At 36.9% G+C, this 22,385-nt stretch overlaps 1 protein-coding gene across 1 annotated transcript in view; it reads right to left on the bottom strand.

Moving 5' to 3' along the window:
* Window positions 1–22,385, bottom strand: part of LOC122790678 (zinc finger protein 845-like) — a 368,884-nt gene that overhangs the window by 70,827 nt on the left and 275,672 nt on the right. The window lies entirely within an intron of this gene.

The raw sequence follows: 22,385 nt of genomic DNA, 5'->3' as shown, positions 1-22,385 counted from the left end.
CACACACACACACACACACACACACACACACACACACTTGCTGACAAGTCTGAAATATCAAACCATTATTTTACTAGTCAGTGTCATCCCTGAAACCTATCTAGCAGTTTTAAAAGAATTGTGCATAGTCTTGACTGATGGAAAAGGGGGAACTTCAGTATTCACGATCTGCGAACTAACGAGTTAGCTGGAATACATGTGATCTTCTTCCTCCCATTACAAACAGGAACCAGACTTCTTTCCTGCATGTAGGTTAGTAAGGTGCTTGACCCTAAAGTACTAGCCAAAAAGACTATCACACTATCTATGCACTCACCCAGTAACCCATGGGTGTTCTGTAGTTACCCAGGGTACTGGACTGGAGCACACATATATTCTTCTATTCTCAATAGGGAAATCCTAACAGCTTCCTGCTCTCATACTAGGAGCATCATAGTAGGGCAGACCATCACCTGTAAATATTATAAACAGTTTAAATATTATATAACCCACATATCTAAGTAATACGCTTCCATTGTTTTTATTCAACATCTTGTCAGCTCAGTAGTTTTTCATCCTGGTATTTGCACACATTGTGGCTTAACGTGCACACATCACATTCTTCACAGTATGTGTTTTAATATGGACATTTCGCATCAACAACCACTGCAGTTTTCTACTGAGGCATGTTCATAACCCAGTTGTTCCACTTTAAATGGTACCTGTGCAGCTGGCCGGGAAAAGCCATGTGAGAGAAACAGTTTTATCATACCTCCAGTAACAGACGGTAAGCTAGTTATGCAAATTAATTCCAACATCATTTAGAAAAGAGTATAAACCTGCCGCCGCCTGCCAAGCCTAAACAAAAAGTAAAGGGCCTACCATGGTGGTAGTCCGATGCATAAATAAAAACTCATTTGAATATCCAGCAAAACGAATGACCCAGAAATCAAGATTAACATCAAAAGGTTACTCAAGGTACACAAGCAAGAAAACTAAGGATTCCCGAGAATGTAGGTTGGCATTGGAAGCCAAGGGCAATTACAAATCTTTCTTTACTTACATCAGGAATTTACAAAATCATACCCAACATTACTCTGAACTCATTCAAAATGTCATTACCTCCCCTAATCCAATGGATACAGCAAATATATTGCAGTCAAATTCATTACTTCATCCCAGAGATGCATCTACCAAATCTGAATATGCCCAATGACCTAAACCCCCCATCATCACAAAAGAACACTTGTTAAGAGTAATTTTCATAACAAAACAATGCATCCGGCATGGGCCCTAATAACATACCAGGCTGCCTACTGGACTGCTCCTAGCATGCGCTGGTGGACCTGGTCCTACAGCTATTCCACATGAGCTTATCCACTATTTTTTATTCCCAAGGTTTGGTGCATAGCTGTTGTGATGCCTCTTCAAAATGGTGGCTCTACCATGGACTCCAGGAGATACAGACCCATCAGCATGATGAACCATCTCTGAAAGGCCATGGAACAGGTTATAACAGGTCTGATAAACTTAGAGAGAAAAAAACATATAAAAAGACTTGTTCCCTCAGTAGTTTGGCTTTAAGGGCAAATCCTGTACAATGAATCGGGTAAATTAAGAGGGTAACAAGCTGTGGACAGTGGTCATGTCCACACAGCATACCTATACCTCACCAAAGCATTTGCTACTATACCACATCCCAACATTATTGAAACGTTAAACGCACTACAAATGAATCGAACGTACTTAGATACACAGCTGATTGGCTGAGATAGAACTCACATACTGAAGGTGCCAGGCACAGACTCACATAGCACAAAAGTGACCAGTGGGATACAGTAGGGTTCTGTGCTATGACCTTTGCTATTCAGCATATACTTTTCTTATCTTCAAATCAAAAATCAGGAACTCCCAGTTAACCAGATTTGCTGACAACTGCAAAATGATGTTATACCGCAATAACGTTCTGATATGCAAAAGCTACAGAGTACACTTCATACGTTAGTAGCTGGTGCTCTGACAACGGACTAAAAGTATGCTAAAAAAATACAATACTGATACATCTGACAAACATACCTACCACCAAACATGTAGTACACAAACCTTCAAAGATGAGAGGAAAATTCCCTTTCCTGTTGGTATCATGACGCGACAGTTATCAGGAAATCCATCTACCTAGCACAGAAGTCCAAAAAATACAGACCCCTTTATATTCTACACTGATCAGACCCATCATAGAATACAACGCCCCCTTTCAGATGCATCTTAGTAAATATATCAAGCAGTTACAGAGATACCCCAATGGTTCCTGACAAAAAAAAAGATCACAGGACTTGGAAGGACCAGAGCTATCAAGAGCAACTGGAAACTTATTTCAGTATTTGGTGTCCTACACATTCTTTATGGGTGATATGTGCCTTGCTTTCCAGACCGTTAGGAATGCAGCAGTCCAAGATGTATTAGTTCTGCACAAATCAAACAGTTCTGTGAACACTCAAAACAGAGATCAGAAACTGCTTCAGCAAATAAATTAATCATAGTATTAATACAATGGCCACCCCTTTTCTGAGACAAGCTTCCTATGCAGATCAATGTGACATGTTATCATGCTATCTCCTTTAAGAAGTCATTACTCAAATTGGATGGCTATTAATAAAGTCACCCCAGGTATGATTGCCCAAATGCTCTTTAAAAGGAGATAAAGTTTAAGAATGGGTGCTGGCAGGCTGTAAATGGCCAAATGACCCAAATGTCTTGTACATTATAGGATTCTGTGATGCATACAGAGCTGGAGGTGACTCAGTACCCCGCTGCCTCCGACCGCACCTTTACCCATAAGAGCAGATGAAGGAGTCATGAATGTACTTATGCGGAGGGGGAATATAACAATTACATTTGGATTGTAGGCACATTGTAAGGCTATTGCTCATAACCTTGAAGAGCCGAGATTCTTATCAAACAGAAGAATATACTCCAAATGTTTAAGCAGTATGAAATCCACCTCACTTTTCTGCAGAAAGTAAAACTTAAAGCAAACGGTACACAAAACTACATAGGGACTGACCAGATTGGGGGTATATCTCCAGACTACCAAGTTTCCTTACTGGTATGCAATGACGTGAGATTGTACTTGGTGGTGGAAGAAAAAAGATATCAAAAAAGAAACGTGGATGGCACGGAATTATATTTATCTGAAGATAGTATCATCTTAGGTAACATCACCTTGAACCAAGAAAATATTCTTTAAGCTATCAGTATTATTACCTGGGGTATGTAACCACCTGCAATGTTTATCATTTTGCATTTACTGATTTTTAATGTAGCTATCAGTGTTTCCTCATTTTTGACTGTAGGTTATTTTGGGATCGAGAGCTAAGTTGATCATTGCTACTCCACGTGCCCTCCCCCTCTTTTCTGTCTGATCTGTTGACATTGCTTCCATGGGGGAAACCTCCTTGTCTTTTATTTCTTGATTCAGACATGTTTCTGTAACTATGACATCTGGAGATTGATTGACCACCCATGTGTAGACTTCAACTATCTTGTTTTAAATGCTTCCTACATTAGACCAAATTTTTTTGGAGGGGTGTGTAATGAGTGGAATAATATTAGGAGGAGAAAGATTTGGTGGAGTGGATTTATTTACTGGATGGTGTAGTGGACCTAGATTTGGATGGACATCTCTGCAATGGCTGATAGAGGTATAGGTGGGTATGGGGCCACTCCTCTTTAAATTTCAATTTAAGACAAAGTTCATTGGGTAGAGGGTTAAATGACTTTTGAAAGTGTTTTATCTCAAAGAAGGTGAATATTAGCAGGAGGGAACAGGTTGGCAGCTATGGAGAACCGGAAGGAAGAAGATCCTGTATATGTCGGGGATGGCAGATTATGATATAGGGTATGGATGTGGAAAGATGTTACATGTGCAAGCAGTGACAGAGCTAGTAATGATATTAATTGTGTTATGATCATAGTGAGTAGTAGAGGTAAACAATGTTATAATGTGGGTCTATATCATATCATCGACATTTGAAAATGTCGAAGCACCTTTACACGACATGAAAATATCAAACGCAGAATTTGTTGAACGGCCAAATCACCAATTTCTTTCCAAGAGAAAGAAATCGGAAGGCCAGCAAACAACACCACATACAAACAAACATTTAATTTCTTTCCCTTGGAAAGAAATCGGTGATTTGGCCGTTCGACAAACTCACCATTCGACATTTTCATGCCAAGTAAAGGTGCTTCAACATTTTCAAATCTTGATCATATAATATAGACCCTATAATGTAGGGATTAGGGGTGCAAGAGGTAACAGCAGTAAGCTGCTGCTGAGACAGATTTAGAGAGCTAATTTTAGCAGGGTGCTAAAATGGAGACAAGGAAACCAGTAATTTAATCTGATTTTTTTTTTTTTTGTAAGTAAGGAAAAAGTCAGTTATGCCTTTAAGAAGGGGTTGGTTTGTGTGTACAGATAGGTGGGAGGAGAGAGGCAATTGTAAAATCTATAATATGGAGATGCAGCTGGGGAACTTGGGAGGGCAGTGTACCTAGCACAGTTCCCAAGAGAGTGTAAGGTAATCAGTACCGACATATTTACTTCACAGAGCTTAGCAAATCACTTACTCCTTTCTTTCTTTTGCTTTTATTGCCGACATTTTATATAAAAGGAGCAGTGTTCCAACAAATGCTTTGAAAGCATAAGAGTTGTCATATCCCCATCAGAGTGTAGTTAATGGAGTCCTGTTTGACAACGGGATATCCTGCCAAAGGATATGAACCTAAAAGTGAGTTTTCTTCAGTTAGGTGCAATTTACTAATCCCAACTAGGGCTGGCTCAGGACTGCTTGGGTAGAAGAGGGGAAAAGACTATAGACAGCTGAGAGAATAGCAGTTAGAGCATAATCATAAGACTTGGACAGAAAATGGCCACTTAATAGTGTAATCACTATATTTCAAGGTTGTTAACCAGATTAGCATGAAACCACTTTCAGTCACTCATGAATGTACATATTCTAGTCCTGGACGGACTTGTTTATTATAAGTAGATGAGAAATAACATTGCCTAGTTCGCAGCCATCAACAAACTTAGTTGGCCATTTCCAGAATACTGGCATGCATACAATCTTAACCTTAGACAGTGACCATTACATGTATCTTGTTTCTAGGGCTGTGATTTCCTAAACTGAATTGCTTTCATACCCTTTTTCTTATCTAATCTAAACTTATATATTGACCATTGCATGCATCACTTTATACTATTGTGATTTTTTCTTTTACTCTTCAGTCACACATTTCTCTTTCTTCTCCAATTATTCCATAAGTAGTATTGTAAACATAAATATCATTTGTTTAACGTCATCATTTACTTGTACTGTAAAACTTAAATATTGTTATTCAAAAACGACTCAGCCAGTAAATCCAAAACGCAATTTATTGCACTAAAATAGCTATAAAACACTAAAGAATTCTTCTTTCTAGCGCCTCGGTTAATGCCTTTAACCGAGGCGCTAGAGTGAAGAATTGCTCATGTTTTTTATCTATTTTAGTGCAATAAATTGCATTTTGGATTTACTGGCTGAGTCGTTTTTTAACTGGTTTCTTCACTTGTGGTTGTTCATTAAATATTGTTATTGTTTAACTTTTTTGGAGCTTTTCCACAGGGCCTCTATTGAAAGGTGGCCTTGCAAGGATAAGTCAGATCCGCCAAAAACCAAACATACATGAAGTATCTTCAAAACAAATGCCAAAGAGAAGACTGCTCAACACTGATTCAGTGGTACCCCATTAGTTAACATTTTATGTTTAGAGAGAGTGCCAGAAACTTTCATAACTTGGGATCTGTTGTATATCCAGCCTGCAATCTGATGAGCAATCTAAAGGTTTCATTAAGTTTGTTGAAAAATATCAGCATGGAAGACTGTAACAAAAGCCTTAGCCAGGGTGAGATAAGCAACAGGCATGGACTGATCACCATCTAAGAGTAAAACTTGCCCTTCACAAAATCAAACTGACTGGGATCTGATAATACATTCTTTGATTTTGCATATAAGGCTGGTAAAGCTGATAGTCTTACACTTACCAGATTATCCAGAGCCCACTCTTGTGTAAGACATGCACAGTGGCCATCATCCAGGCAACAAGCAGATACTAGCACATGTAATAAGTTTGTTATGAATACTTTGCTGACGGTCAAGAAACACAATGCTCAAGATACTGATATCTTCCACAGCTATTCTGACTTAGTGGCTTAGGCCGTCTACCAGGAGAAAACCAGATTAAGTTTTCAAATGAAGGAATACCAGTTAGACATGCACCTAAAGCTCGGCTGAAAAAGAACTGAAGGGCATGAAAACTACTGATATAACTGCTACACAAGCTGAACTAAGTGACTGGCTGAACATTACAGTAATGGCGTCAAGGCAGGACAAACTTAGGAGCTCAGACATCCTCAGATCTTAAATCCATTACAACAGAGAATTAACTGCTTCAAACAACTGAAGGAATTGTTGCACAAATATCAAACACCACGTTATTCCCTTTGCTTGCTGGGAACCAAAGGTTTGGGCAAATTAGGGTATGAAGCTAGTTTACATATTTACATGTTCATTCTCTCACTCATTAGGTATATACATCCAAGATTACCTTTGGGATGGATGTTTCCTGTACATAGATGTGCGTTTGTAATTTGTCCACAAAAATAGTGTTTAAAAAAGCAGTAGCTGAAACAATTTAAGGGGGTAGAAGCAGTTGCCACGGTAAGTCGTTGCTGATATTCTATTTTGTGGCATTACCAACATAAACATGAATTATGATTTATCAAGCTGCTGAACAATCTGTAGCGAAAATGCTTGAAAATGAATAACAGTAAATGTGAGAACTGTGTGTACATTCTCAAGCAGATAAAACATTTTTTGACTTCTGAAGGTCAGAAGTCAGGGACTGTTAAGTTCAATGACATGGTAAACATGCATAAATTTCCAGAAAGATCATCTTTAGTCAGTTCCTTGATATGGTACAGTATCTTTCCAAGAACATTCCAGAACTGTCAGATATACCAGTGCTGCCCAGGAAGCTGCAGAGCATTGTTCTACTTGGTTCTGGCCACAATAACATAACAGGAGATTTAAAATGATAAAAGCTAGTCATTGAGGCACCTGCTTTGGCATTTTATGATGTGTCACAATCAGTTCTGCTTGACATGGATGTTAACCAACAAAGTGATGGAGCAGAACTACTGCAGGAAAATGGAACAGTAGCATGTTAGACAAGAGCTCTGACACATGGTTAAACATTAATATCCAACCTTTGTAAACAAAAAGAAAAAACACACAACTGACAGCCCAAGATAGAAGTAAACAATTTTAATTCAGCACTTTCATGTGCAAGGAAAACTGGACTTCATCAGAATGAACAAAAACTTGACCCACTAACTTAAATATCAAACTACAGTCCTCATGATGTATGATGTCATATTACAATGACATCACTAAAAGTGAAACACATTAAAAATTAAGTTCATTTCTAACCAATTAATATGTATTAAAAAACTCAAAATATAACACATAAAATCTAATTTATAGATTATGCAAATCCTACTGGTATTTAATATCAAAATGCTGGTAATAGAGACTGCATTAATAAAAAGGGATAGAAGTAGCACTTTAAAAAAATCTACCAATATAACTCTCTTGATCTAAGAAGAAGTGTTTTCTAATCACCTCCTCTTGGGAGCACTGGAATCCTTTCTAAAAACAGAAATTTAATAAAAGTGGCACACTTTACCGATTGCCTTACAAGGCACTATTAATATTATGCTTCAGAATAAAATATACATGTTGACCAATATATTGCCTCATTGCTTGATCAGTTTTACTAATATAAAACGCTGAACAACAACAGGTAATGTATACCAGTATAAAGGTGGTACAATTACATCTGTCTTTGCAGATAAAAGGCTGAAACTCAATGCTAATAATACACTATGTCCATTTATAGATTATTGGTGCTGGTTACTTGGACCACACTTGGATATCTTTCCTAGAGTATCTCCATCAAGGTTTTTACCCTCTAATATATTCTTGATGTTTCCTGCATGCTGATGTACAAAATGAATGACTATTCCCAGTAAAGATGCCAGATTTTGGATTATTCCCCATAAACACATTTCAGTTTTTAATCATAATGGTCTTTACAGTGTTAATAGACTGCTTAAAGCAGTTATTGTAACCTTCAGGTTCATCAACCCCTGTATAGTCATTTTTATTGTCCCCCCACTATAATGGATTTAGCACAGTCCTGCCACTGAGATATAATGTTCTATCTGGCAGATCTCAAAGACTGGTAATCTCTAACACTAAGCATTTCAGTAAATTCTTTCTACCTCAGTATGGAAATAGATTTCACAAGAAACCTTTCTGGAATATAGTACCATTTGCCTATTAACCAAACCATACTTTTGCTTAGACGGATGGTGACTAGAAAAACCCAAAATATGAATTATAAATGGTGGACTTATAGTAACTGGTAGATTCATAATGATTCACCTCATAATTTGTAGATAGTCGCATCTAAATGATTGGTGCGATTTTGTTCACAAAGATATGAAAATCCACAAATATTATTGACATTGTTCAAAAAAAAAATCAGTAAGAACTCAGAATTCCCAATCCAAACCAAGAAATCATCACACAAAAATTTAAATAGGAGGGAATATTAGAAAAAAATCTAGAATTAAATAAATATTTCATTTCCCACATATCCATTACGATGTTGGCATAAACCAAAGCACAATTAACACCCATTGCTATGCCAGTCTTCTGTTTAAAATATTCACTGCCAAAAAATACTTTGTTTTTTGAATTTATGGATTTGTTATTGCACAATCAAATTTCCAAATTATCAGCTTTGGCTTCAAAAGCAATGGCTTTCATGAACCACTGTATCCCAGTAAGATGTGGTAAAATAGAAAAAAGATCACACTATGGGTTTCAACGGGGGTGGGGGTGTCAAACAGATATTTGTGAAGCTTGGGTATCCTGAATATGGATAGTTTCACAGACTGGGATCTCCATAAACGTTTATTCATGCTGCAGTTCACTGAAAACGAAATCCAGGTGTCAAGATGCATTGTCGATCTTTTTCTTAGAAATAGATTTATATCATTCATAATCTAAAAGAATGTGCAACATTTTCCTAGTATGTGTACTATAATTCATTAAAACACTTCTTCCTTTATTGGGTTGCATAATATGCACATTACTGTCATGACCCAAACTTTTTTAGTAAAGTGTGTTCCTGAAGACTTCTCGATACCTTCGAGGCTGAATGGAAGTTGTCTTCACATGATTTTTTCAAATAAATTCAAATAAATATTAAATGGTGGATTAAAAGTACTCTAACACTGGACTCCTCCTGAAATACTTATCAGGCAGCTGGATTAATATTGTCAACACACAAACTCATATTCTGTTTCTGTACGTATAGTTTCAGCTCGGTTTACTTTTCTCCAAGTCACTTGCATTGCTATACAATACATATACTTGGAAAATGTGGAACATACTTCTAGATTGTGAATGATATGAATTTGTTTCTAAGAAAGTGATCAACAATGTATGCTGGTGCTTGGATGGGAATGGACCACAATCTGAAGTCAGTGCATGATTAGAGTTCATGAAATTAGTATTGTTTCAGTCTTTGTTGCTAACCAAAAGAGTTCTTCTCAGAACCCACAATGTACCCAGAATTGCATCCTTCTGGAAGTGGTAGCATACCTAAGTATGAGTGTAAATTATTTTTATTAGACCCATTACTCAGACTGCTACTGGAGCTGTTTGAGTAACTTTCTTTCATGCTGTTCTCATTTCTGCCTGCAAATCCTGCTATTTTATGACTTTAGAGAACAACCAACATGGCAAATAATGCACTTCTTCAGACCAATAAAACAGAATAGCAATAGAACAGAATAAAAATACATCAATGCAGTAGCCATTTATATTAAAACACAACTACTTAATGAGGCAATTTATGAGCTCTCAACACAGGTCTTATGCGACTTGGTTTCAAGCTTACTTTCATTAATTTTAATCAACTGAACAGCAAGAAAATCAATAATGTCATTAGAAAAACGACTGGTAAGTCTTACAAATTTGGTGGCCCTTGCCAGGTAACATATAAAATCATTCAAACATTCAACTGATCTATCCCAAAGCATGATCTATACCATCCACAAATCTCATGTAATATACAAGACGAATCATTCATTTAAGGAGCAAATTCTTGATCACAACAATGATATTCAAAATCTAGATGATAAGAATGCACTAGCTAGACATCTTGTCATGAATATTTTTGTATTTTAGCTCTACAATTGATCCACAATACTGTGAGAGGTGGAGATGTAAATAAAGTTGAATTAGCTGAAATGAATTGGAAAATTACAATGCAGGCACACAGGGCTCCTGGTTTAAATGGCACTGTGTCTTTAAGATAGGCATTGAGAGCTTGTAAATTGCCTCATTAAGTAGGTGTGTGTTAATATAAATGGCTACTGTGTTGCTGTATTGCCTGTTTATTGGTCTGAAGAAGTGCAATATTTGCACAAAAGCGCTTACCGAATAAACTTTCTGGATATATTAGCCATGCTGGTTGGTCTCTTACTTGTTTTATTGCGGTTTTGAACTTTTTAATGACTGACCTTCAGCCACAAAGATAGTTTGTTTCTTCTGTATTTTATGACTTTGTGTGCACCTCTGTACACAAGACACTGTAATGGCTTTTCTATAATGCTTCATGGTTTAAGATTCCAATATTTCTCAGCTGCTTCTATTTGTAGTGGTTGTACAATCCTCGCTGCAACAGTCTTGCCGCATAATTGTGCCTTTCAGTATGTAAAGCCCTCTGACATAAGTGTATCATACCCAGCAATAAGATGTGGCACTATTTATTTATTTATTTATTTATTTTACATTTGTTAACCGGGCTAGTCTGGCTGGATACATGTCCATTTTCAGCAGAGGCCCGAGGAGAAAAGCTCCACTATCAGAATAAGACAATACAGTTTACGAAAACATTACTAAGCTAATACTAACAAAATGTACTGAGACAATATACAGTTTTCCTGGACTAGTTTGAGTAGATGACAAACAAAGTTCAGTTAAGGGGCTAAGGAGATAAGCTCCAGTATCTAAAATACAAAGTTAAGTTAAGAAACAACATTAGTCAAGTTAAAAAAAAAAAAAAAAAAAATATCTTTAGTCAGTAGTCATGATAACAAATTAGGTAATTAGCAAAAAGCAAGAAATCTGTTAATATAAAGTGTTAAAAGAGCAGGTTTGGAAGTTTAACAGGTAATTAAGTAGTTAAAGATAAGGAAAAGGCAGAAAATAGGGTAGACAATAAGTGGGGATAGTAAATTATTTATTTGGTACAAGTATTATGGATTTAGTAAAGGTCGGGAGTATCCAGTTGGAAAAGGAGAGGGGGGAAACAGGATAGAGATGAAATGCCAAGGTAGCAGGATTATAGGAGGTAAGCTGAAGGTAGCAAGAGACGGAAAAAAAGATGGCTAGAAGGGGAGACAAACAGAAATTTGAGAGAAAAAAGAGTGAAGGTCCAGTAAAAGGGGGCTGAAGAAGTCAGTCTAAGTTAGAACGGGAGTGGAAAGAAATACACAAGTAGCAGACTGAGAGAGTAATAAAAGTGCTGAGCTCAGGCAGGATTGGAGCAGGGACATAGCCAGTGAATTAGTAGGTGAGTTGTCATCTGTTTTTTGAAAAGGTGACATGAGCTTAGGAGGCTGTTCTGTGGGAAGTTTATTCCAGTAAGAACCGATAGTGTTTGCAAATAGGGAATCACCTGATTTGTTATGAGATTTCAAAGTAGTAACTAGTAGCTTGTTGGCTGATCTAAGTGTTGTGAGATTTTATAAGGTGTGATGAGTTTATTTAGTATGGGTATATTGGAGGGGTAATGAAGAATTTTAAAAGTGATGATCAGTTGTTGTAGGAGTATTAGGTTTGGGAGTTCAAGCCAGTTTAGTTTCTTTAAGTTAAGACAGTGGTGAGTTTGGAATGGAGAGCCAGTGGCAAATCTGGCTATACTGTGGTAGGCAGTATTAAGTTTCTGAACATTAGCTTTAGATAAGTTGATAAAGGAAGGAGAGGCGCACATTAATGTAGAAATAAGGTGTGTTTGGGAAGGGCCACTCGGGAAGTAGCAGTAAGATAGGGCTTTAGCCTGTATAGGGCACCAATCTTTTTGACTGTCTTGATAGTTAAATCAATGTGATAGTCAAAATTTAGCTGATTGTCTATGGTGACGCCTAGCAGTTTAGTGCAACCGTCAGGTTTGATGACAGTGCCATTACAGGATGTTATGGAAAAAGAGATTGGGGTGGATTTACAGGTTGGGGTAAAGAGTAGTAGTTTGTTTTTTTGGGATTTAGGAGGAGACGGATATGTTGGAACCATTTTTCTGCTGCAGTGAAGACTAATTGGGTAGCAGAGTGGAGTTCCGCTGGGGAAGAAGCAGAGCAGATGAGAGTGGAATCATCTGCATATTGTATACATGTGGATGTTGGGAGGGAATTGGGCAGATTATTAATGAAAATAGAGAAAAGTAGGGGACCTAGGATGGATCCTTGTGGGACGCCAATGGTAATTGGGAGTTGAGAGGATAAATGGCTGTCCCAAAGGACTGCTTGTTTTCTATTAGTCAAGTATGAGTTGAACCACTGTAATGCTTGTGAATCCAGTGAGAGGGATTTTAAGGTATCGAGAGAAGTTCATGGTTGACCATATCGAATGCTTTGAGAGGTCCAAGAATAGCGCAGAGGAGAACAGGTTGTTATTTCGGTTTTTATTGATAGTGTCAGTGAAGGAGAGAAGGGCAGTAGTAGTACTGTGGTACGGTCTAAAACCATGTTGAGAGTCTACAAGTTGTTATTCAAGAGATAATGTAGAAGTTGATGGTGAATGCAGCTGCTCCATTATTTTGGATAGAGGAGATAGAAGGGCAATAGGTCTAAAATTTGATAGTTCGTTGGAGTTACCTCCTTTATGGAGTGGAATAATATGAGATTTTCCAGCAGGATGGGATTTTGGATTCTGTTATGGTTCTGTTTATTAAGATGGAGACTGGGTAGGCTATTTTGGTTGCAGCTAGTTGTAGATATTCAGCTGGAAGTTTGTCAGCAGAAGGTGCAGGGTTTTAGTTTGGAAAGTAGTTTCCGTGATATAGGTTGTTGAGACGGTCTCAAGCTTTAGCGTGTTGGTTGTGTTTAGAGTGGGGGTAGTTTGGAGGGATGGTGGGGGAGTCATGGTGCTTGCAAGTGAGGTGACTGTTTGAGAGAAGAAGTTGTTAAAGGTGTTGGCTATTATGTTAGGTTGGGTTTGTGCTAAGCTAGCTGGGGTAGGTGTTTTGGTGTTGCCTGGATGGAGTAGTTTATTTATTCCTGACCAGAATTTTTTTGGGTTTTGGTTTTGGTTTTGTTGATATTGAAAGTGGTAGTTTTTTTTATCCAGAATGATAAGTTTCTTGGTTTTGTTTCTTAGATGTTTGAAATTTTGATGGTCAATAGGGTTTTTTGTGGACCTCCATTTAGACCATAATTTATTTCTAGCTCGTGATAGTTTGTTTAGTTGTAACAGAGAGCCATGGAGCTGCTTTGGAGCTGACTCTGACTAAGCGGGATGGGGCATGCTGGTTTAGAATTTGTAGGAAGGTATTGTTGAAATGGGTTACTGCCTCATCTATTGGGAGGTATTTTAGAGTTGACCAGTTATATTCTTTGAGTTCATTTTGAAAGGATGCTAGATTGAATTTGTTTTGTTGTATTTGGTACGATAAGTAGTTAGCTTGGGAGTGTTGCATTTTGTTTAGTGATAAAGGTAAGGAGGTGGTCGCTGATATTGTCAGGAGTATTCCTGTTTTATAGGAGAGGGGATTGTTGTTGGTCAGTATCCAGTCTAGAATGGTTTGTTTGTGGGTGGATTTATGTATTCTAGTAGGGGAGTTGATGGTTTGGTGAAAGTTAAAGAGATTAAGGTGAATGGTGGGTTTGGCCGATATGCAGGAGCTCCAGTCAATATTAAAATCACCTAAGATTATGGTTTCCTGGGGAAAGGTGCAGGAAATCCAGCTTAGGATATTTTCTAGGGTATTGATGTTCTTGCCTTGGGGGATGTAGGAACATATTATGTTTATAGCCTTGGATTTGTTAACTTGGAGCTTGGTGCAAAGTATTTCAGCATTTGCTGGGGTGGGAGGCAAGGAGTCAATTAAGGCTACCTGAAGTTGGGATTTGTATAGGAGGGCCACTCCTCCACCTTTTTTATTTGGACGATCTTGCCTTAAGGTGCTATAGCCTGGGGGAGTGAATTCATTGTCTTTGGTACTGGGTTTAAGCCAGGTTTCAGTGAGACAGAGGATATCAAAGGCGTATAAATCAATTAAGGCATGGAGTTGAGTGACTTTGCTGTTAATGCTACGAATATTTAGGTGAGCAATAGAGAGGGAGTCAGAGGAAAAGGGTGGGTTAGAATAGTTGGCAGTTTGGTTTGAAGGGATTTGATTGTGGAGGGTGTTGGTGCCAGGGTTGGGGTGGATGTCGTCATGTGTAACTAAAAGTGTTTGGGGGGGGTGGAGGACCTTTGTGTATGTGAATGGTATTAGATAGAGCCGTTTGGAGGTTGTGAATTTGTAATGGTGGGCTTTATGGTAGAGAGGGGGGAGGTAGGGACAGGTAGATAGTATATTAATATGTGTTTGGTTGGGTAGAGGAAGTGTGGTTGTAGTATGTTTGGCTGATGCAGGAGTTTGGTTAAGCTTGAGATTTTCATAGGAGGTAAGGGTGTAGTAGTAAAGCAGGATGTTAAGGAGAAGAAGAGGAAAGAGTGATTTAAGGGTTAAAGGCATGTTTTTATAGAGTGTGAGGCTAGTAATTATAGGACTGCACGGTTTGTAAAGATAGGGCGAGGCAGTTTGGAGAAAGGGTGTGGTTGTAGGAGTGAGGAGTTGATTGGTAGATGTATAGGAGAAAAAATATAGGTAGTTGGCTAATTGGGGTGTGCCTATGTATGTATAGTTGCAGGACCCCTGGGGTGGGTGGGAATTGGGGGTAGGGAGGGGAGCGGAGTGAGCGTAGCGAACGGAGCGGGGAAGAACAAGACGACCAGATGCAGAAAACAATCAGGCAAGAGGAAGAGAAACAGGTGTAAAGGTAAGGGTGAGTTCAACAGGTTGAGGAGACTTGTATGATAAGTGGGGGGTAAGTGAAATAGTACTGGGTAAGATAGAGGAGATGTTCGTGAGAGAAATAGCAGGTTGGATCGATAGGAAGTGCAGTAGGATATTCCAATAAGTATGAATGTAGGATTTGTAGTTACAAGGGCGCCACCTAGTGGCCAGGTTAGGAAAGAATATCAGACGGAGCACACAGGGGGTTTACCAAGAATAGAGACAGGGTAGAGAGGGAGGATTAATAAGGACAAAAGGCAAATAGAGGAGGGAAGGAGAGAGGATCTAAGGCCAAACTAGGGGGGGGGGCTGCTGGTTTACCTGGCAGGGGAGCAAAAAAATCTGTCCTGGTGAGTAAAGCTAAGCAATACAATGATAGGACATACTTTCCAAAAAAATATCTGGGAGGACAGTCTTTTTATGAGGATGTTTTTATGAGGATTTCCAGTTTTTTTTTATTTACACAATTTGCATTTGTCTGTTTCTCCCACCTTTTCAATGGATTTTGCCACTAGTATTAACCTTTCATCTTTTAGATTCAGTTCATATACCCTTAACCATTCCTGCATCAAGTTTTGGTCAACATGAGGTTGTTCCATGAGATCTCTGTACTTGCTACTATATTTATGGAGTTTCCACATTTTTCCTTCTCATCCCTCCCTTCTCCTTATAGTCTCTATTTATTTTTTAGCACATTCAGTTGTCTGATTTTTGTCTACTAATTGTTTGATTTCCATTTCTACTTGACACCAAAATGCTTCTGCTAAATTAAGCAAAGTTGTCATCTTACACTTCTCCATGTGTTTTAAAACATTCACTTTGGATCTGAAGGGGACAGCACATATGTATGCAGTTCCATGATTGCAGATCTGTACATGTAAATCAATTTCATGTTGACTCAGACCTCCTGCAGAGTGAGTGAGTATTATATAACGCTGGTTTACACACTGTTTTTTTACATTATTGGATAAGCATGAACACATTTTTCCTTGTTTTCACGTCCAGTTACCCCAAAACTGTAAGTTAAAACAGGAAGTGTTTATTGATTTATGACTTTAATTCCAAGAGGTTAATGCAGTTTTCAATATCACTTTTAGTCTTCTGAAGTATTCCTTACTGAGTTTTACTTCTATTCCCTCAAGTTTTATTGTTGATCCTTCACTTATTCCCATATATGTATACACTCCCTCCTGCTCAAATTTCTTAATATCATATTCTTGTCCCAAGTTAATATTTTCCTGGAGTTACAGCTTTTCTGTTTTAAAAACATTGCTTTTGCACAATTATCAAGACCAAATGTCATTCTTATATCATCTGAGAAAGTTTGAACCATTTGTAAGTGTGCTTTCGATTCCTTATCCAATGAACTATACAGTTTTAAAGTCATCCACAAAAAGTACATGAAAAATCTTTGAACAAGGTTGTTTTCCTGTAGAGAAATTTTAATCACAGCCTAATCGGTTAGGTAAACAACTAAATGGGTTATGGGCAAGACAAAGAGCAGAGGTGACAAAGAATCATCCTGAAATATCCCCCTTTGATTTTTTTATCCTTGGGATAATAATTTGCCCTTTGTCATGGCTCAACTGTAAAGTGGTTTGCCCCTATTTCATGGTCACTGTAATGTAATGGATTAATGTGATGTGTATCTTATACATCCATAAGCATTTCTTTACCGATGAATGTGGGATGATATCAAATCCTTTTTTGTAATCTATCCATGCAACGTTTAAATTATTCCCTTTTTACATTTCTTTATTATGGCTTTAGTTAGCAAGAAGTGATCCTTTGTCCCATAGAACTTTCATTTGTTACTTTTGTTCTACTATCCTAACTGATTTTTATTCAAAGTGATGATTAATTCTGTCCATCAATTCCAGTATATAGTAAAGATGATAGAATGGACTACTAGATAAGAAAGAATTCGGTGTTGTTACTATTATGTAAGAAGCCCAGAATTTCCAGGATAGAAGATATACAAAAAGATTAAGAGTGAAATTAGAGGAAAGAAAAATATTTGCACAAGAAAACTGTTAAAAGCTTCAAATGCAAATTTGTGTTCACTCATACAACATCTATGAAAACCATTATAAAGATCAAGAAACCTTGGCTATTTGATAAAAAAACAACTGAGGAAGTGTGAAAATATAAACAAAATCTAGGATTTTGAAAGGTATAGAAAAGAAACATGGACATGGGGAAAGAAATCAGATATGGCAATATTTAGGCAAAGGAGAAAGCCAAATTTATCAACAGAAAAAGCAGCTCCAAATATATTAGAAGAAAAATACACAAAAGGGGAATGTAGAACAAAATATTAAGTTATACTTAAATAAATAGAAGCTGAAGGAAAGATTTAGTGTGTAGAAAGTCTAACGAGGTTATGTAACAGCATGCGAGAACAATGAATCACCCAAGTAACTTTCTTTCATGCTGTTCTCATTTCTGCCTGCAAATCCTGCTATTTTATGACTTTAGAGAGCAACCAACATAGCAAATAATGCACTTCTTCAGACCAATAAAACAGAATAGCAACAGAACAGAATAAAAATACATCAATGCAGTAGCCATTTATATTAAAACACAACTACTTAATGAGGCAATTTATAAGCTCTCAACACAGGTCTTATGCGACCTGGTTTCAAACTTACTTTCATTTTAATCAACTGAACAGCAAGAAAATCAATAATGTAATTAGAAAAACGACTGGTAAGTCTTACAAATTTGGTAACCCCTGCCAAGTAACATATAAAATCATTCAAACATTCAACTGATCTATCCCAAAGCATGATCTATACCAGCCACAAATCTCATGTAATATACAAGACGAATCACTCATTTAAGGAGCAAATTCTTGCTCACAGCAATGATATTCAAAATCTAGATGATAATAATGCACTAGCTAGACATCTTGTCATGAATATTAGAACCAGTTTTCGTATTTTAGCTCTACAATTGATCCACAATACTGTGAGAGGTGGAGATGTAAATAAAGTTGAATTAGCTGAAATGAATTCGAAAATTACAATGCAGGCACACAGGGCTCCTGGTTTAAATGGCACTGTGTCTTTAAGACAGGCATTGAGAGCTTGTAAATTGCCTCATTAAGTAGGTGTGTTTTAATATAAATGGCTACTGTGTTGCTGTATTTTTAGTCTGTTTATTGGTCTGAAGAAGTGCAATATTTGCACAAAAGCGCTTACCGAATAAACTTTCTGGATATATTAGCCATGCTGGTTGGTCTCTTACTTGTTTTATTGCGGTTTTGAACTTTTTAATGACTGACCTTCAGCCACAAAGATAGTTTGTTTCTTCTGTATTTTATGACTTTGTGTGCACCTCTGTACACAAGACACTGTAATGGCTTCTCTATAATGCTTCATGGTTTAAGATTCCAATATTTCTCAGCTGCTTCTATTTGTAGTGGTTGTACAATCCTCGCTGCAACAGTCTTGCCACATAATTGTGCCTTTCAGTATGTAAAGCCCTCTGACATAAGTGTATCACACCCAGCAATAAGATGTGGCACTATTTCCAGTTTTTTTTTTATTTACACAATTTGCATTTGTCTGTTTCTCCCACCTTTTCAATGGATTTTGCCACTAGTATTAACCTTTCATCTTTTAGATTCAGTTCACATACCCTTAACCATTCCTGCATCAAGTTTTGGTCAACATGAGGTTGTTCCATGAGATCTCTGTACTTGCTACTATATTTATGGAGTTTCCACATTTTTCCTTCTCATCTCTCCCTTCTCCTTATAGTCTCTATTTATTTTTTAGCACATTCAGTTGTCTGATTTTTGTCTACTAATTGTTTGATTTCCATTTCTACTTGACACCAAAATGCTTCTGCTAAATTAAGCAAAGTTGTCATCTTACACTTCTCCATGTGTTTTAAAACATTCACTTTGGATCTGAAGGGGTCAGCACATATGTATGCACTTCCATGATTGCAGATCTGTACATGTAAATCAATTTCATGTTGACTCAGACCTCCTGCAGAGTGAGTGAGTATTATATAACGCTGGTTTACACACTGTTTTTTTACATTATTGGATAAGCATGAACACATTTTTCTTGTTTTCACGTCCAGTTACCCCAAAACTGTAAGTTAAAACAGGAAGTGTTTATTGATTTATGACTTAGACTTAATTCCAAGAGGTTAATGCAGTTTTCAATATCACTTTTAGTCTTCTGAAGTATTCCTTACTGAGTTTTATTTCTATTCCCTCAAGTTTTATTGTTGATCCTTCATCTATTCCCATATATTTATACACTCCCTCCTGCTCAAATTTCTTAATATCAAATTTTTGTCCCAAGTTAATATTTTCCTGGTGTTACAGCTTTCCTGTTTTAAAAACATTGCTTTTGCACAATTATCAAGACCAAATGTCATTCTTATATCATCTGAGAAAGTTTTAACCATTTGTAAGTGTGCTATCAATTCCTTATCCAATGAACTATACAGTTTTAAAGTCATCCACAAAAAGTACATGAAAAATCTTTAAACAAGGTTGTTTTCCTGTAGAGAAATTTTAATCACAGCCTAATCTGTTAGGTAAACAACTAAATGGGTTATGGGCAAGACAAAGAGCAGAGGTGACAAAGAATCATCTTGAAATATCCCCCTTTGATTTTTTATCCCTGGGATAATAATTTGCCCTTTGTCACGGCTCAGCTGTAAAGTGGTTTGCCCCTATTTCATGGTCACTGTAATGTAATGGATTAATGTGAGGTGTATCTTATACATCCATAAGCATTTCTTTACCGATGAATGTGGGATGATATCAAATCCTTTTTTGTAATCTATCCATGCAACGCTTAAATTATTCCCTTTTTACATTTCTTTATTATGGCTTTAGTTAGCAACAAGTGATCCTTTGTCCCATAGAACTTTCATTTGTTACTTTTGTTCTACTGTCCTAACTGATTTTTTATTCAAAGTGATGATTAATTCTGTCCATCAATTCCAGTATATAGTAAAGATGATAGAATGGACTACTGGGGATAAGAAAGAATTCGGTGTTGTTACTATTATGTAAGAAGCCCAGAATTTCCAGATAGAAGATATACAAAAAGATTAAGAGTGAAATTAGAGGAAAGAAAAATATTTGCACAAGAAAAACTGTTAAAAGCTTCAAATGCAAATTTGTGTTCACTCATACAACATTCATGAGAACCATTATAAAGATCAAGAAACCTTGGCTATTTGATAAAAAAGCAACTGAGGAAGTGTGAAAATATAAACAAAATCTAGGGATTTTTGAAAGGTATAGAAAAGAAACATGGACATGGGGAAAGAAATCAGATATGGTGCAATATTTAGGCAAAGGAGAAAGCCAAATTTATCAACAGAAAAAAGCAGCTCCAAATATATTAGAAGAAAAATACACAAAAGGGGAATGTAGAACAAAATATTAAGTTATACTTTAAATAAATAGAAGCTGAAGTGAAAGATTTAGTGTGTAGAAAGTCTAACGCAGGTTATGTAACAGCATGCGAGAACAATGAATCACCCAAGTAAGGAAAAACAGGAGGTGTGGGAGACATCTGAAGAAGAAATATAGACAAGGGAAAGAAAAAGAGATTTAATATGGTGTAATATTTATGCAAAGGAGAAAGCAAAACTAATCAATACAGAAAAGCACTGCCAGAGATATTTCAAGAGATACAGGCAAAGGCATCCTGATATGGAACATGTTACAACACAAAAAATAAGAAAATAAAGGGGGAAGTAGAAAACAGGATTAGTAATGGAGAACATAAAGAAATAGAAACTAAAGTTTGGATTACCTGCAAAGTGAAGGATTTAGTGTATTAGATCTAACACTGATTACATCACAGCATGACAGAACAATGAGTCCCCAAATTAAGGAGAAACCAGTGGAGTGGGAAACATCTACTCAGTTGCCATATGAAGATACTTTGCAACCTTCATAGAAAACCAGTACAAATGTTCAGTTGGAGTTGCAATGCAAGGGAAAGAATAGGAAACTATGGCAACTCTGATGCAGTCAATGTTGTGGAGTAGTAGGCCAGTGAGTTCCCATATGAAACAGCAACAAATGACACAGGATGAAACTGAAGAGAATGTGTCACAGGAAGATGTTCTGGAACTTTCTGTAGAATGCACGCAGGAAACAAGAGAACAAAGAATATGCCCTCCGTTTAGAAGATAATGCATGGGAAAAGTGGCTTGATTTAATAGAGATGGATAGACATTAAGATCAATGAAAAAACTGATTACAGAACGTCAATAAGACCCCGAATGTTAGAAGTTTAATAAAACAAATGAATGGTAATTGACTGTTCATAGAAATTCATGTGATATAACAAAAATAAATAGGATATATTACTGTGCAGCTAAATTAATAACAGATAACGTGTAACCACCAAAACACAGGGCATTAGGGAAAGGAAGGGGAGAATTAAAATGCCATCGTGGAAGTACTGAATGGAGAAAACTATAAAGCATTAAGATAAGAAGTGTTGCTGTTAGAAGAGTATAAAAAGGAAAACAGATCAAAAAATACTCAGCAATGTGCAGTATCAGAAAACACTAGGATCTATCGTACAGTATTGCAAATAGCAAACTAAAAATATCAGCACAAACAGAAAAACGTATTAGATATGCAGATAAATATAAATGAAAAGTACAAATAAGCAGCTATTGATTACCCAAAAATAGTTTTATAGAAAATTTGGAAACAAGGCAAAAGAATAGAAACACCACCAAAATAAATAAATAAGAAATAGACACATTTTGGAGAAATATCTATGAAGATCCTGTGGAAAATAAAGATGTAAAAGTGAAAAAAAAAAAAACTAAAATAAGCCATATCAGTGTTGTTTATACAGAAACAATAATATGTTCCACTCAAATGTCCCAAAGCACTCTGCATCCTGTTACCCAAGAGTAATCTATAGTGTTCTCCAAAGTATGCAGAGGAGAAATTCAAATTCCCATATTGCCAACTACATGCAACTTGGAACAATGCAGTAAGACAGCAATCCAATAGCACACACAATCAAATGAGCTAGACAACCTACCACCATGTTACCCACCAAGAAAAGTTCATCAAAAAGTTGGTAATCACTTGGACATTGCTGAAAGTCATTTATAATTTATCTGCATTTCAGCGTGTTAGTACTCATTTGTCTTGT

This window comes from Protopterus annectens, chromosome 16.part0 (assembly GCF_019279795.1).
Source record: "Protopterus annectens isolate FY-2018-M chromosome 16.part0, PAN1.0, whole genome shotgun sequence".
Taxonomy (NCBI): Eukaryota; Metazoa; Chordata; order Ceratodontiformes; family Protopteridae; genus Protopterus; species Protopterus annectens.
Note: the sequence above shows the minus strand (reverse complement) of the source record. Positions and strands in the feature narration are given on the sequence as shown.